At 44.5% G+C, this 12,927-nt stretch overlaps 2 pseudogenes; both read left to right on the top strand.

The window, feature by feature from the left end:
- LOC135563487 (ATP-dependent RNA helicase DDX39A-like) overlaps nt 1-1,282 on the top strand; it is a 27,873-nt pseudogene extending 26,591 nt beyond the window's left edge.
- LOC135563486 (ATP-dependent RNA helicase DDX39A-like) overlaps nt 1-12,927 on the top strand; it is an 18,960-nt pseudogene extending 6,033 nt beyond the window's left edge.

The raw sequence follows: 12,927 nt of genomic DNA, 5'->3' as shown, positions 1-12,927 counted from the left end.
TACTGAGTGACATGTCACATAAGGGTTAACCTTAGAATTAGAATCAGAATTAAAATACTATTAGTTCTAACTAGTAGGTGGTCCATGTGTCTTAATGGCGTTATTATCGCGTTGTAAACTGGTTTTCAACCCGTCGTATTACTAGATTGCAACCAACTGGCCTCCGTGACAACCAGATGTTTTGCAACAGAACTAAAAGATGTTTCTTACCTTTCGAGGGCTATCCTGGAGGCAGTCTACCAGGGCTGGCAGGCTTAGTCCATCATGGCCAGCGGAATGGACATCTGCCTTTCGAGGGCTATCCTGGAGGCAGTCTACCAGGGCTGGCAGGCTTAGTCCATCATGGCCAGCGGAATGGACATCTGCCTTTCGAGGGCTATCCTGGAGGCAGTCTACCAGGGCTGGCAGGCTTAGTCCATCATGGCCAGCCGAATGGACATCTGTCTGGAGCACTTGCTCTCTAGCACTAGCTTGGAGGGTCCCAACCTGGGGTATAGGAACATAAGGAAATACATAGAACTTAAGCCCTCCATTATTATGCCCACTTTTCCAGCTATAAACCATAACCTTAGAATTACAATCAGAATTAAAATCTGAATTCCAAAACTATTAGTTCTAACTAAACTCAGCAAAAAAAGAAACGTCCTCTCACTGTCAACTGCGTTTATTTTCAGCAAACTTAACATGTGTAAATATTTGTATGAACATAACAAGATTCAACAACTGAGACATAAACTGAACAAGTTCCACAGACATGTGAGTAACAGAAATAGAATAATGTGTCCCTGAACAAAGGAAGGGTCAAAATCAAAAGTAACAGTCAGTAACTGGTGTGGCCACCAGCTGCATTAAGTACTGCAGTGCATCTCCTCCTCATGGGCTGCACTAAATTTGGCAGTTCTTGCTGTGAGATGTTAACCCACTCTTAAAAATTAAATAAGAAAATGTTATCCCACTCTTCCACCAAGGCACCTGCAAGTTCCTGCACATTTCTGGGGGGAATGGCCCTAGCCCTCACCCTCCGATCCAACAGGTCCCAGACATACTCAATGGGATTGAAATCCGGGCTGTTCGCTGGCCATGGCAGAACACTGACATTCCTGTCTTGCAGGAAATCACGCACAGAACGAGCAGTATGGCTGGTGGCATTGTCATGCTGGAGGGTCATGTCACGATGAGCCTGGAGGAAGGGTACCACATGAGGGAGGAGGCAGTCTTCCCTTTAACGCACAGCGTTGAGATTGCCTGCAATGACAACAAGCTCAGTCCGATGATGCTGTGACACACCGCCCCCAGACCTTGACGGACCCTCCACCTCCAAATCGATCCTGCTCCAGAGTACAGGCCTCGGTGTAATGCTCATTCCTTTCGACGATAAACGCAAATCCGACCATTACCTCTAGTGAGACAAAACCGCGACTTGTCAGTAAAGAGCACTTTTTGCCAGTCCTGTGTGGTCCAGCGACGGTTGGGTTTGTGCCTATAGGTGATGTTGTGCCGATGTCTGGTGAGGAGCTGCCTTACAACAGGCCTACAAGCCCTCAGTCCAGTCTCTCTCAGCCTATTGCGGACAGTCTGAGCACTGATGGAGGGATTGTGCGTTCCTGGTGTAACTCGGGCAGTTGTTGTTGCCATCCTGTACTTGTCCTGCAGGTGTGATGCATGCCTAAGGCACGTTCATGCAGATGAGTAGGGACCCTGGGCATCTTTCTTTTGGTGTTTTTCAGAGTCAGTAGAAAGGCCTCTTTAGTGTCCTAAGATTTCACAACTGTGACCTTAATTGCCTACCGTCTGTAAGCTGTTAGTGTCTTAACGACCGTTCCACAGGTGCATGTTCATAAATTGTTTACGGTTCATTGAACAAGCATGGGAAACAGTGTTAAAACCCTTCACAATGAAGATCTGTGAAGATATTTGGATTTTTACGAATTATCTTTAAAATACATGGTTCTGAAAAAGGGACGTTTCTTTTTTTGCTGAGTTTAGTAGGTGGTCCATGTGTCTTAATGGCTTTATTATCGCGTTGTAAACTGGTTTTCAACACGTCATATTACTAGATTGCATCCAACTGGTCTCCGTTACAACCAGACGTTTTGCAACAGAACTATAAGATGTTTTCTTACCTTTAGGGGGCAGTCTACCAGGGCTGGCAGCCTTAGTCCATCATGGTCAGTGATGTCTGTCTGGAGGACCTGCTCTCCAGCACTAGCTTGGAGGGTCCCAGCCTGGGGTATATGAACATAAGGAAATACATTTAACCTTAGCCCTGAATTAATTATGCCCACTTTTCCAACTATAAATCATATCAATCTGTTTTTACATTATATAGGTTATACTACCAAGAAGATAGCCTCATTACATATCAAGAGGGATAGCCCCAGAATGAACAAACATTTTTTTATCACTTATGAGACTTACTTTTAGAATCATTTTTCTCAACGGTTTATGATTTCTATCCATTGTGCTTTCAGGAACCCTTCAGATTGGACCTGACATTTTTTAAAATAAACAAATACATTTCAAACATTTTTTTTACAACATCTTGGCCAGTTATGCTGTACTCACACAGAATGTCTTCTTTGTCCACTCAAAGTGATTTATTTGAACATGAGGATGACTGTCCTTTGCAAAGCATCAACTCAACTGAGGCAAAAGTAGCGCACTGAACATTTTCTTGAGTTCGTTTACGTCATAGGCTTCTATATCTCATCGTACATTATGACGTCAACTACAAAAGCACAGAGCGACCACTCCGGGAAATTAATGCATTTTTTCTGATCACATACGATATCTGAAAAATGTTTACAATGTAACTCAATTAATTTAGGTTCAATGAGGTTTTATCGTATTATATGGATAAATGTTGCCCTCTGTTGGCCATAACTGATATATTATAGTCAAATAAATCAAATCATTGATGGGTTTGGTGAGGGAAGACAGATGTAGTAAGCTGATATGATCAAATGTCTATTTGTCCAAGACAGTCATTGTTACGCCTTTGCCCAATATAGCTTCATGTCACATATCTATCATAATGTATACAAACTGGATGAATGCAGGCTGTTGGTTTGTAAATGTTGTAAATAAATATGTATATAGTATGCATATGTAACAGTTGTTAAAGTACTATGTGAATTTCACCAGGTTCATATATTAATATGTCGTGTTGATTTGTTATTATGCATGCCTGCATCCTGGCTGAAGTGGAGTGTGTTCTTACGTTTTGCCCTGCATGCTCAAATAATTTTGTATCCTGAGAGAGGTAGTCACGTTTTTATGTCTTTAGAAAAGTTTGATTTTTTTCAGTACAAAGTCATACACACAGTGTTTTGTTCATGAATAATGATGTGTATTTGGAGGTTACTCATAAGTGGATGGTATTGTTAAGATGCACTTGTAATTGTACTTTTTAGGATGATATCAACATTCTGAATTCAACATGTGGTTAATAGCTAGCTAAGGTATTAGCAGGCTATTTATTGTATGTGTGAACGATGGCTAGCTCCTCGAATGATCCCAGTCCCTCCTATTGTGTATCTACTGTAGAAAGAGGCCACGATTCGCGGAACATATGTGCTCTACAAATGTTTTATTTCCTTTTGGATGCAGGTATGTGGTTTTATCTTTGTAAAATATGTTATGTATAATAAGGAGAGACTATTAATGTTTGTATTCGAAAATAATTTTGATGCACTGAGAGAGAAAGAGGCGACGATTCTCAGAACACATGTGCTCTACAAATGTTTTATTTCCTTTTGGATGCAGATGCAGGATGCAGAGAGTGAGTTCTGCTTGATTAAAACTACCAGGTCTCCAAAGTCCACGTCTAGTCTCAATCAACCACACACAACGTAGAGTTACAGCGGTGCAGTATAGCACCGGTTACACATATTCGTATTATTGTTTCATTCACTTCATTCACTTATCTTTTTGACCTGCACTGTTGGAGTTCAGATCTTAAGAATTTCACTGTACCCTACAATTACATCTCCGACCGACTAATAATCTAATCGATTGAAATCTAATCTAAATTCAGATTTTTTTCTGGATGAGGAAACCTAGTCACACGTAGCAGAACAGGGCTCCGGGCAGCCGAGCGGAAATGGAGGAAAACTCGCCTCCCTGCGGACCTGACATCCTTTCACTCCCTCCTCTCTACATTTTCCTCTTCTCTCTCTGCTGCTAAAGCCACTTTCTACCACTCTAAATTCCAAGCATCTGCCTCTAACCCTAGGAAGCTCTTTGCAACCTTCTCCTCCCTCCTGAATCCTCCTCCCCCTCCCCCCCCCTCCTCCCTCTCTGCAGATGACTTCGTCAACCATTTTGAAAAGAAGGTCGACGACATCCGATCCTCGTTTGCTAAGTCAAACGACACCGCTGGTTCTGCTCACACTGCCCTACCCTGTGCTCTGACCTCTTTCTCCCCTCTCTCTCCAGATGAAATCTCGCGTCTTGTGACGGCCGGCCGCCCTACAACCTGCCCGCTTGACCCTATCCCCTCCTCTCTTCTCCAGACCATTTCCGGAGACCTCCTCCCTTACCTCACCTCGCTCATCAACTCATCCCTGACCGCTGGCTACGTCCCTTCCGTCTTCAAGAGAGCGAGAGTTGCACCCCTTCTGAAAAAACCTACACTCGATCCCTCCGATGTCAACAACTACAGACCAGTATCCCTTCTTTCTTTTCTCTCCAAAACTCTTGAACGTGCCGTCCTTGGCCAGCTCTCCCGCTATCTCTCCCAGAATGACCTTCTTGATCCAAATCAGTCAGGTTTCAAGACTAGTCATTCAACTGAGACTGCTCTTCTCTGTATCACGGAGGCGCTCCGCACTGCTAAAGCTAACTCTCTCTCCTCTGCTCTCATCCTTCTAGACCTATCGGCTGCCTTCGATACTGTGAACCATCAGATCCTCCTCTCCACCCTCTCCGAGTTGGGCATCTCCGGCGCGGCCCACGCTTGGATTGCGTCCTACCTGACAGGTCGCTCCTACCAGGTGGCGTGGCGAGAATCCGTCTCCACACCACGTGCTCTCACCACTGGTGTCCCCCAGGGCTCTGTTCTAGGCCCTCTCCTATTCTCGCTATACACCAAGTCACTTGGCTCTGTCATAACCTCACATGGTCTCTCCTATCATTGCTATGCAGACGACACACAATTAATCTTCTCCTTTCCCCCTTCTGATGACCAGGTGGCGAATCGAATCTCTGCATGTCTGGCAGACATATCCGTGTGGATGACGGATCACCACCTCAAGCTGAACCTCGGCAAGACGGAACTGCTCTTCCTCCCGGGGAAGGACTGCCCGTTCCATGATCTCGCCATCACGGTTGACAACTCCATTGTGTCCTCCTCCCAGAGCGCTAAGAACCTTGGCGTGATCCTGGACAACACCCTGTCGTTCTCAACTAACATCAAGGCGGTGGCCCGTTCCTGTAGGTTCATGCTCTACAACATCCGCAGAGTACGACCCTGCCTCACACAGGAAGCGGCGCAGGTCCTAATCCAGGCACTTGTCATCTCCCGTCTGGATTACTGCAACTCGCTGTTGGCTGGGCTCCCTGCCTGTGCCATTAAACCCCTACAACTCATCCAGAACGCCGCAGCCCGTCTGGTGTTCAACCTTCCCAAGTTCTCTCACGTCACCCCGCTCCTCCGCTCCCTCCACTGGCTTCCAGTTGAAGCTCGCATCCGCTACAAGACCATGGTGCTTGCCTACGGAGCTGTGAGGGGAACGGCACCTCAGTACCTCCAGGCTCTGATCAGGCCCTACACCCAAACAAGGGCACTGCGTTCATCCACCTCTGGCCTGCTCGCCTCCCTACCACTGAGGAAGTACAGTTCCCGCTCAGCCCAGTCAAAACTGTTCGCTGCTCTGGCCCCCCAATGGTGGAACAAACTCCCTCACGACGCCAGGACAGCGGAGTCAATCACCACCTTCCGGAGACACCTGAAACCCCACCTCTTTAAGGAATACCTAGGATAGGATAAAGTAATCCCTCTCACCCCCCCCCCTGAAAAGATTTAGATGCACTACTGTTCCACTGGAGTTCATAAGGTGAATGCACCAATTTGTAAGTCGCTCTGGATAAGAGCGTCTGCTAAATGACTTAAATGTAATGTAAATGTAGCTATAATTTACAGAAATCATAAATGTTTACATTATTGCTGAATAAGGTTATCAGTGTACTTTTTTCATACCAGTGTTGTCAAACAAGAAATTATGCCTACAATTTAGTTTAGGGCAGCGTGCGAAATCCCGATCGGCATTTGATGCAGATATTGAAAATCAAGATCGGCATTCAATTAGACGGTTCGTTTTCAGGTCGGTTTGGTGAGATTGCCTTTATGGACCAATAGTGGCCACGAATACACGAGCACAGTGCTTCTAGACTGCCCCTGTGAACCTAGCTAGCAGTGATACTCGAAGCCGATTTTAATTACATAAAAAATGTGCAGTATTGAGTAATTTTCAATATCTGCATCAATTGTAAATAAGAAACATATTTTTCTTTCCATAATGCTCACAAATAGCAGCCATGTTCGAGTATATTTTTGTTAAAATCTTTGCGAAAACCTTGTGCAATCTGGCTAGCTAACTAACACATTTAGCATTGCGTCAAGCTAACGCTAGTACTAGCACGGTCGTGTCAGTTAGTAGTTAACTTCTGCTAACAGTGTGTCGCAGGTTGGTTCCGAGAATTACATTTTAGGTCAAGTTAGACCTTAGAAATGTCTTGCTCGTTATTAATTTGAGCCAACGTTATTTCTGAATATTCACCTTGCATTTGGAACCTATTTCCCTTTATAGCACTTTGCTGTCACACAGTTTGAATGAGGAGGCGGCTGCCATTGTTTGTGCGGAGAGTGAGGCATGATTCCTTGTTCAACTTGATTGAATCGTGCAACTGTCTAACTACTGTAAACTGAGTTGCAGGGTGGTTGCTGGTCCAATACTTGTTTTTAGCTAGGGAAATTGTAATGATTATGTGCCAAATGTATTCGCTTCCCTTTTTGCGTAGTGTCCAGCTTTGGCGGTGTGCGTGCGGCCTGCTACTAGCATTATTAGCAGCTAGCTAATGCTATGTAGGAATATACATTAGACGAGTGTTTCCCCAACACGGTCCGAGGGACCTCAGGGGGTTTTGGGTTTTGCCGTAGCACTACACAGCTGAATCAAATAAGCGTCAAGCTTTGATTAAGTCAGCTGTGTAATGTTGGGGGGGAAACGTGCAACCCTTGGAGTCCCAAGGACCGAATATGGAAAACCCTGTGCTAGACGGTGATGTTTCACTAGGATTCAATTCAGAAAGTGAAATTACAAGAATTGGAATCATCATGTAATATAACTAAGGTTAGATGGTGAGGAATTGTACATAGATTATTGAATTGGCATTTCAATTAACCTTCTGAATTTACTGTATTGTTGATACAGTGCCCACCCCCAAACTAGTCTCCAGTCTTTCCTAGCTTCAACTAATGCAAGTACCCCTTCTCTAGAATGGCAGAGAACGACGTTGACAACGAGCTGTTGGACTATGAAGAGGATGAGGAGCCTCAGGTTGCCCCGGAGCCCGCCACACCTCCGGGCAAGAAGGAGGTAAAGGGCTCTTACGTCTCCATCCACAGCTCCGCCTTCCGAAACTTCCTGCTCAAACTAGAGCTGCTCCGCGCCATTGTCGACTGTGGCTTTGAACATCCCTCTGAAGGTGAGCCTCACAGGCACTTCCCACCTTCAACCAAGGACTGTTTTTGACTTTGTCCATTCTGTCTGTGTCAAATGGCACCCTATTCCTGACATAGTGTACTACTATTGAGCTGGGCCCATAGGGCTTTGTTCAAAACTAGCGCTGTGTGTGACTGGGCCCTGGTCGAAAGTAATCCACAATATATAGGGTGTCATTTGGGACTCCGACTATGAGTTATACATGTATGCCCCTTCAAGCATCACATCATACTTAAACTGGTCATCTCTGTATACCTGTCGCAAGACCCACTGGTTGATGCTTATTTATAAAACCCTCTTAGGCCTCACTCCCCCTCCCCTACCTGAGATATCTACTGCAGCCCTCATACTCCATGTACAACACCTGTTCTGCCAGTAACATTCTGTTAAAGGTCCCCAAAGCGCAAACATCCCTGGGTTGCTCCTCTCTTCAGTTTTCTGCCCCAAGTGACTGTACAGTTGTATCTCAATCTCTTCATTCAACGACTCAATCATGGACACTCTTACAAAGCAGCCACAACTGTCAGTGTGATGTGTTGTCTACCCTTCTTGCCCTTTGTGCTTTTGTCTGTGCCCAATGTTTGTACAATGTTTTGTGCTGCTACCATGCTGTGTTGTCATGTGTTGATGCCTTGCTATGTTTCTTAAGTCTCTCTTTATGTAGTGATGTGTGTTTTGTCCTATATATATTTTTTATGTTAAATACCAGGCCCCAATCCCCGCAGGAGGCCTCTTGGTAGGCCGTCATTGTAAATAAGAATTTGTTCTTAACTAACTTACCTAGTTACGTTTCTGTCTTTCAGTCCAACATGAGTGCATCCCACAGGCCATCCTGGGCATGGACATCCTGTACCAGACCATGTCTGGTATGGGCAAGACTGCTGTGTTTGTACTGGCCACCCTGCAGCAGATTGAGCCTGTGGACGGGCAGGTGAATGGTTGAATAATGACATTGTGGAAGCAGCAACTGAATTGCTGTTACATCCTCCTGTACTAAAAATAGCTTTCGATGGAGAATCCATTGAGTGCTTTGTAGTTTAGGAATAGGCTTAATGTGTATCTGGGGATACTTGCATAAGAAAGTGTCTAATCGCCAACTTTATTTAACCTTTATTTGGACTAGGCAAGTCGGTTAAGAATACATTCTTATTTACAATGACGGCCTACCCCGGCCAAACCCTAATGACGCTGGGCCAATTGCAGTCTGAATTTGTTCTCCTTTAAATCTCACTGTTTACACTGCTGTTCTATCCTATTGGATAATCTTGTGTGCTTTTTGTTTCTCTGCTATTCAGAGAGTTCTGTATTAAACATCCTCCCCTACCTCTCTCTCTGTCTACCAGGTGTCTGTGCTGGTGATGTGCCACTCACGAGAACTGGCCTTCCAAATCAGCAAAGAGTATGAGCGTTTCTCCAAGTACATGCCTATCATCAAGGCAGCCGTGTCCATCAAGAAGGACGAGGGACGCGCTGACGAAGAACTGCCCCCACATTGTGGTGAGAACGCCCGGCCGCATCCTGGCCCTCATCCGCAACAAGACCCTCAACCTGAAGAACGTGAAGCACTTTGTCCTGGACGAGTGTGACAAGATGCAAATTCAGACCACAGTAGGACAGGGGGGCTGATGCCAGATGTGAGTGACGGGAGCAAGGAGTAAGTTGAAACGTCACAGAGGAAAGGTCAATTGAAAACGTGTTCCAATGTACCTACTAGCATACCACTTAGAATGCACTTCTAATACACTGTCCTACTAAGTAGTAGTGGATCTTGGAACAGAATGTGATAGATGGTGTGACTTAAGTAAGGATTTAGCCAAAACGTAAGGAAGTATTTACATTTTATGTAGTCCTCGGATTTCAGGCTGAGTGGGTTTACTTTTTTGTGACGGCCATATTATTTTCCTATTGTCTCTCCTCAGACATGAGGCGTGATGTTCAGGACATCTTCAGGCTCACACCCCACGAGAAGCAGTGCATGATGTTCAGCACCACCCTAAGCAAAGACATCCGTCCTGTCTGCCGCAAGTTCATGCAGGATGTACGTTGAAGGGTTCTCATAACCCATGGTTATGTACATGTTCTGAAACTTTTCAGTTTTACACACACAGAGATGAACCCATCTCCCTAAATTGCACTTTGAAGAGGCAATCGGCAGTATAAACATTAATTAATCATCTTCCTCGCCCCTGTTTTGGAGGGATAGGTCTGGAGAAATTTAACCACTCTGAAATTCGTAGAGCTATATGCAAGGACTGACCGTCAATGATATCAGAATGATCTTTTTGACCATGTTTTGAGACTATATAGTTTATTTTTGCATTTACTTTGTTTACAAGCATTGGAATGAAACCAGCTTGTATTTTGGGTTCTGGTGGGGTACGAAAGTTGAACTAAGCTCATGTCTAAAAATTGATGTAGAAACTGCTGATTGCCCCCCTTTTTTTTCAAGGGATTTTGGATATGGCTTAATATTCATGTAAAAAGTTCCAGTCTAGCACATCTAAGCTTTGCCTGCTCGTGACTGTCTGTCTCAAAAGTGGCCAGAGTTGACCCTCTGCAGCAGTACTACTGCAAGCTGAAGGATAGCGAGAAGAACCGCAAGCTCTTCGACCTGCTCGAGTTCAACCAGGTACGGACAGAGGTCTTTTCAGAGAATTGAATGCTAAAACGTAATTTATTTTAGTTTTAATCTGAGTGAGTTGAATGTATTTTGTCCATGGATTTGAAAGTCACGTTTTTAAATACAATTTTACTCATTCAAGTGAACTAAGTCTATGCACCGACAAAGTTTCTGCCTGTGAGTTTTATGCCCTGTGTTTTTTGTCTTCAGAGTGTACATTTATTTGGCCAGGGTGCCATATCAGATGCAGCATGGGTTTTGTGCCCCATGTTTGTCTTCGGTGTCTCACTGCCATTTTCTCCCCTGTCTGAATGTGGTGATCATTGTGAAGTCTGTTCAGCGCTGTGTGGCTCTGTCTCAGCTGCTGGTGGAGCAGAACTTCCCTGCAATCGCCATCCACAGGGGCATGGCCCAGGAGGGGAGGTGGGTTCTGATGGAGAGGAAAAAATCACTGGCTAAACCCTACAGTCTATGCACTTGTTAAAATCTGAGCAGTTTTGATTGGTATAAGCAATATTAGGATATTGCTTACACCTCATGTCATCTCAGATATTATTAAGTGCATAGGGTTTAGGGGTAGATTTGGGATTGGGTCTTTGCTTTCATTGGGAAATTCTGATTTGGACAAAAGAATGTCCTCAACTTTTCCGTCCTCTTATCAGTAAACCGATAAGTGGTTGAGGAGTGTCAATTTGTTAGTAGGAAAACTGTGTCCTCTCCTCCTGCTGAGGAAGCATAAGTGTCCTTTGCTGAAGTTGAGATCTACCCCTCCCCTTTCAATCAGCTGTTTACTCTGAGAAGCATGCTGTCATGCCCTGGCCTTAGTTATCTTTGTTTTCTTTATTATTTTGGTTACGTCAGGATGTGACATGGGGGATTTATGTGTTTACCCTTGTCTAGGGGTTTTGTACGTTTATGGGGCTGTTTCCTTTCTAGGTAAATTGTATGACTATGGTTGCCTAGATTGGTTCTCAATTAGAGGCAGCTGTCTATCGTTGTCTCTGTTTGGGAACCATATTTAGGCAGCCATATTCTTTGGGTATTTTGTGGGTGATTGTGTCCTGTGTCTGTGCCACACGGGACTGTTTCGTTGCCAGTTCACTTTGTTATTTTGTATATGTGTTCATGTTCAGTTTTTCACATAAAAAACCATGGACACTTACCATGCTGCGTATTGGTCCGATCCTTGTTACACCTTTTCAGAGGAAGAGGGGGAAATCTGCCGTAACACATGCACATATTTAAAACCGTAAGTAGCATATCGTTTTTATCCATACAATGTCTAGCTAAATGTCTTTTACTACTTTACACATTTTAATTTGGGATTCCACCCCTGTAAATGTCATCTGCATTATGTGTGAATGAAGTCTAATTTCATACAAGCACATTTCCTCCTCTCCTCAGTTACGGTTGACTTTTTTTCAAAAGGAGAGGAATGAGGAGTTGCACAATCAAATTGAGAATCTCATTTACTTGCACATTTTCTATAACAGTCATGTAGCAGAAGCTGTTATCCAGATCGACTTAACAAGAACTTTCTCTCAGACAACATTCTAAATCTATGGGTGCCCCCCTTCCTCCCCCAGGCTTTCCCGGTACCAGCAGTTCAAGGACTTCCAAAGGCGGATCCTGGTGGCCACCAACCTGTTTGGCCGAGGGATGGAACATTGAGCGCGTCAACATCGTCTTCAACTACGACATGCCCGAGGATTCCGACACCTACCTGCACAGAGTGGCCCTTGCAGGCAGGTTCGGGACGAAATTCATTATATCGGTCCATGGTGTTAAGTTCATGTTTTAAGTATCCCAATATTTCTGTTATTAAGGGGCTATCACTCATTCAAGAGAGCGCATGTGCAGGAAGTCTGGTAGTTGATGGACCTTGCCTTGTGTAATGGCGACCTTTGATAGTGTTCATACGATATAGTAAACTTTATTAAACTGGAACCTTGTCGTTGTGTCATTTCGGGTTAACATTGGTAGCAGAAGATGGCTAATAACTACAATGTGCCACAAGCTTTGACAGTGTTACGAGAAATATTTTGGTTGCAATGACGTACGACATGGTTCTCCCGGATGCAGTGTGTGAAGATTGAAAATTTGCTTGGCCCATAATGAGGGTGTCTGTATGTTAAAAGCAACATATGGTGTGACTAGCAGAAAGGCTGTGGCTGGCCTTGAGGTGTAGGCAGCTATCATGAGTTGTGGGAGACACGTACAGAACGTAGGCAGTTAAACACTGTCTTTTGTTAGAACTCAAACTTAGCAATAACAGGAACCAGATAACGGTATCTAGGGTATGAGCGCATAGATATTCTACACAGCAACAGTTACATCTATCAACAGGAGCGCCCGGGGCTGGGACCAGCTCGTGCGCCAACAATCAACGATAGGCTGAGTGAGTTTAAACCACGCCCAGTCTCTACTCTGTGACAGGCCGGCTCAGAAGCAGGAACTACTTCTGTCAGAGTATATTATAATATCTTTATCAGGAACAAGTCAGTTCTCTGTTTGCCCTGCAAGGTGTGACAGAGAGCCCGTATATACGAAAATTGCATTTACCACTTATTGCTTAGCTAATAA

The sequence above is a fragment of the Oncorhynchus nerka genome, linkage group LG21, assembly GCF_034236695.1.
Source record: "Oncorhynchus nerka isolate Pitt River linkage group LG21, Oner_Uvic_2.0, whole genome shotgun sequence".
NCBI lineage: Eukaryota > Metazoa > Chordata > Actinopteri > Salmoniformes > Salmonidae > Oncorhynchus > Oncorhynchus nerka.
This window is presented reverse-complemented; position numbering and strand designations above follow the sequence as displayed.